This window comes from Echinops telfairi, unplaced genomic scaffold (genome assembly GCF_000313985.2).
Source record: "Echinops telfairi isolate 266 unplaced genomic scaffold, ASM31398v2 ScPeMD7_443;HRSCAF=831, whole genome shotgun sequence".
NCBI lineage: Eukaryota > Metazoa > Chordata > Mammalia > Afrosoricida > Tenrecidae > Echinops > Echinops telfairi.
This window is the reverse complement of record NW_022104341.1, coordinates 38,840,722-38,845,955: the sequence shown is the minus strand read 5'-3', so window position 1 is coordinate 38,845,955 and position 5,234 is coordinate 38,840,722.

Sequence of the window (5,234 nt, the reverse complement as noted above, 5' to 3'; positions counted from 1 at the left end):
ATTTTATTAAAATATGTTTTATTCAAAATGTGTAAAGAATCAAATCATCACTATGTATTCCGTTTGATCTCATTTCCAGAGTGGCCTTAGTGTGCAATGTTTGGTTTTATTTCACTTGTTCTGCGTGACTCATAGACATTAAGAACAATAGCAATAGCAAATATATTCTCCAGAAGACATTTACTGTTGTACCACAAAATGTAAAGACAGATAAAAGTCTGGGGGGAAAATGCTTGCTGTCAAGTTGATTATGACTCATGATGACCCCATGTGTGTCAGAGTAGAACTGTACTCCATAGGGTCCTTCTTGGCTGATTTTTTGGAAATAAATTGCCAGGACTTTCTTCTGAGGCATTTCTGAGTGGTTTTAAACCTTCATGCTTTCAATGAGCAGCCCAGCGCATTAACTCTGTATCACCACCACTACCACCATGATCCGCACCCCACACAAACTCACCGCCATCACTTGATGATGATTCATAGCCACTCTGTAGGATTGTCCTACCCAAAGACTCAAAATCAACAAATACTTCACACTCTCATTATTCTGTGACTAATACCAAAACAGAAATGACAAGTTCTTAGAAAGAAAGTTCTTTTTAATTGATTTTCATAGACCTGGCCTTGATGACTTTTCTTCAACCTGTGCACCTCCATTCAGTCCCCCACTGATTTCGGTATAATATCAGCACTCCTTTTCAGCACTGCATGCTTTGCGTGAGTCTCTAGAGTCTATCCTTGACTTGTAAGACTCCGTAAAGCCCTACAAAGCTTCAGCTACCCTTGAACAAAAAGCATTGTGCATCCAGAGTCCCTGGAGATCGGCTGCATAAACAAGCCTCTCCTGGAGATCAGCATGCCATTGAAATACAATTTGCACCTGGTGGCAAAAGTTTCAAAAAGTCAATACTTGATGAGGGAGAACTTTTAAAATCCTTGCAACAGCAGAGTGGCTCAAGGCTATTTGTTGTATTTGCAATAAAAGTGTAATCCAGTATAATATGCAGGTAGTTACCAGCTAGAGAAAGCCAGCTGTGATACTATTGAACACCATCCTTCTAGCTCACCAAATGAGCTGTTAAGAGAACACACAGAACTGGTAAAGGACTAATAAGAACTTTGAAAAAAAATATTAAGAAAAGGTTACACATCAGAGTTCCTCTAGAAGCTGTAACAATTACAGAAATCTCGGAGACTCCACAGTATACATTTCAGATCCTGAATCCTAGGGTTGGGAGATGCCTGAAAAGAAAAAGCTGTTTGTGTTCTCAAAGAAACTGGTGGGGAAACATTAAACTATACAAAACTTATTTATTTAAATAAATTGGAAACAAGTATGTTTGTAAAAATACTGCACTTTGAGTTTTTGTAAACCTTATGTTAATACCATCTGTGACACACTTTTCTGGAATCTAGTTGGCTCATTTTGGATTTGATGTTAGTTCACTACACACATTTTTACATAGAACATTTCCTAATCTGTAGTTAGGCTGGGTTTCATTATTTCATGTAAATAATACAAAATATATGGTATTTGGTGCTCTTAGACCTGGGGTATTTTTAGTGAGTATCTGAAAGGATTATAAATTTGTAAGTATGTGAAAAGGTAACTAAAACAACCTAAGGTTTTAAATTCTCATGTTGATTTTTGTATATATGAGGAGGCTTCAAAAGTCCTTAGAAAAAGCCTATTATATTTTAATTCAATTTTTCCCACAGTCTTTTTAAAACCCTGTGTGTGTGCATGCCATCCAGTTAAGGGGTGCCGACGACTGCTTTCCACTGCTCTAGTCCCTCTGGTATGGACAATGTCTGTTTCTAGATCAAATCTCAAGGCACGGGATACACCTTTTCAGCCTGTCTCTGAGAACCCACAGTAGAGTTCTTTAACCTCTTCAGTCTTACGGTTTTTGTCTTAACTAATTGAAACATTATTAAATTTTAATTTGAACTCATTAGGTTCGGGGCATTATTAAAGTGTGCTGGATTTATCAAGTCAGCATTGACTGCTGCTGTTCTGTCATTCGAGTATTCTTCCACCAAGTCAATTCTTACTCAGCAACCCCAGAGGACAGCGCAGAACTCCCCCTTGGGGTTTCTAAGGCAGTAAATCTTTATGGGAACTAAAAGACTCATCCTTGGCCTAAGGTAGAATGGACCTGGGGATTCCCAAGTGGCCTTTCATCCAAGTACTAGCCAGGTCATACCCTGCTTAACTGCAGAGATCAAATAAATTAGGGCATGTTCAGGGTGATATTGATGTCGACAGTCTTTGACACAGGAAGGATAGATCAAATAGGACTTGAGGTGCACTTGGGTCAGGTGCACTTTTGTCCTACAAGTAACATCTTTACTTTTCAATTCTTCAAAGACCTCTGAAAGAAGTCTTGTGCAGCAGATTTACCCAATGCTGTACATCATTTGATATCTTGACTGCTGCTTCCATGAGCAATAATTGTGGACCCCAGCAAGATGAAATCCTTGATAACTTCCATCTTTTCTCAATTTATCATGGCCCAGTTGTGATTTTTGTTTTCTATACATTTGTTGCCATACATTGAGTTTTCTACACATGGAGTTTTAATCCATCCTGGTTCTGCAATTCTTGATTATGGTCAAGCCCTCCTCACTTTCAGCAAGGAAGGGTGTGCCATCGGTGTATCACAGATTTTCAATAAAACTTTCTCCAATGCTGCATCATTTTTCCATATAATCCAGGTTCTCTGATTATTGGCTCAGAATACAGATTGAATAATTATGGTGAGAGGATGCAACTTTGTTACACACTTTTCATGATTTTCAACCAAGTAATATTCTCTTGTTCTGTTCACACAACTGCCTCGTGATCCATGTATTGGTTCCACATGAGCACCATAAGTGTTTGGAAATTCCCATTCTTCTCAAGAGTACCCACAGTTTGTTATGATCCACACAGTCTAATGCCTTTTTATAGTCAAAGAAACACAAGTAAATATCTTTCTGGTATTATCTGCTTTCATCCAAAATCCATCTGACATCAGCAATGATATCCCTTGCTCAATACCCTGGAAGGACAAAGGAACCCTCTAGGCCACGTAAATTCCAGATCAAGAGGTGAGCTCCGAAAATTATGGTTACTACTTTTTTTTGAGACTTCAAAAGAGAAATTCTGATTGATTCTCTCAATGACTCAGAACAACCATGGAACTTAATATGAAGTTTCCAGAAAATGGAAAACTGCATTGATGAGGAGACCAAGAAAGTTAGGTCCAGAATTTGTTTCCCATCACAACACTATACCTGTTCATTAAAAAAAAAAAAAAAAGATTCTATGATTTTGTAGGAGTGCACTTTTTTAACTTGCCCTTATATTTCCATCTGTTTTTTCATATACTAATGCTAAATAGAATAAGGGTAGCAAGGACTGTGTGAAAATGTCTTTCATTGGAAACTATCCCATCCACCCAATAGATTAATCTTGTCCCTTCAGACTTCTTTTTGTGCCCCAAACTTAAAGAACATTGACAAGGAAATGGTTTGAATCCCTTAAGAATACTAAAAACTGTCACTTTGCTGTGTTGTCCAGGAAGAGTGCAGATTTCATTAGGGTTAGAGAAGGAGATAAAGGCTTCAAAAATGCATAGAACTAGACGAGAATATGCCAAGAAACACTAGCTTCACAGTTTGATATTTCTGTTTAATAATGGCTTCTATGATGTGTAGCAATAATTTTTTAATTACCTTTGTATGTTTGATTCTTTCATATATTAAATGTTAAGTAGTCATGGATTTGGTAAAAGTAGATTTCTTCTATAGGTGATACACAAAGCAATATCTTATGATTTAATTTTTGTCTTATCCTGTTGAAATAACAACATTTATTCATAATATTTTGTAATGTAACATGACTTATTTTTATGGAAGTGTTGACTTACAGACAAGTAACTACTGGCTTCAAAGGTTATTTGAAAGGAAGCTACAAACGTTTTAAGGATATTCTACTTAAGTAAATAAAACTCAGTTTTATGAGTTAACATGCCCAATATTCCATTAATTTTAATTTTTTGTTTTACTTCATAAGCTATGGAGTTTATACTTTTAAATATATTTTTAAAATTCAAAAAAGCAAAACTTCAAATAATCTGGCTAAATCTCTTTAAATAAGATCAAATGATGCTATGTAGATAATGCATACTTTCTTTGAAAGGGTTCCGTTTCAACCAGTTTCTTTTCTTGTCATATTGGTTTTTGTAACATGATATAGTATCTTAAGTGTGTGTAAGAGTACTTAGTGCTACTATTTTACTAAAAAACTTAGAAAAGAAATAAGATGCATCCTGACATTAATTATGGTTTCTTGAGGCTGAGTGACACAAAAGACTATCTTTTCCAAAAGTCCCTTCTATATCTCTATTTCATTGCAAAAACATATTATCCTTATTTGAGCAAGTGCTTTATAATGTAGATTAGGATTTTGTTTATTTTTTATGTTTTAGTTTTCAAACACTGAGATTGTTTCCCAGTGAAATATTATTCAAATCTCAATAATTTTCAAAAAACTACTTAAATTGTTTCCTCATGTGAATTTTGCATTCTTAAATTATTCTCCTTGAAAATTAGCTCCTTAAGAAATATTGTGCCTTCCTTTATATTGTTTTAAATCCATACCCAATAACTAGTTGAGATGCATTGTTATGGTGTTGTTAAGTGTAATTGGCACAGTCCTGACTCATAGAAACCCTATGTGAGACAGAATAAAACATTGCCAGATCTGACACCATCCTCCACAGCACTGTTTGAGCCCACTGCGGCAGCCACGGTGCCACCCATCTCATTGAAGATGGTCCTCTTTCTGTTGACTCCACTCTACCAAGCATGATACCATTTTCTAGAGACTTTTTCTCCTGATATCATGTCCAAAATACATGAGCTGAAGTCTTACCATTCTCATTTTGTAGGACTATTGGGGCGGTACCTTTTCCAGATGAATTTGTCTGTTCTTAAAGAAATCCATGGTACTTTTAATATTCTTCCCAACACGATAATTCAAGTCCATCAAATCATCTGTAGTCTTTCTTATTCATTGTTCAACTTTCACATGCATATGAAAACTCTAAGGCCTGAGTCAAGTGAACCTTACGCCTAAATGGACATCCTTGATTTCTTCATCACATTAAAGAGTTCTTGTGCAACACATTTCCCAAATACAGTATGCTGTTTGGTTTTAGCAGATCAGTTTATATGTAATAAATATT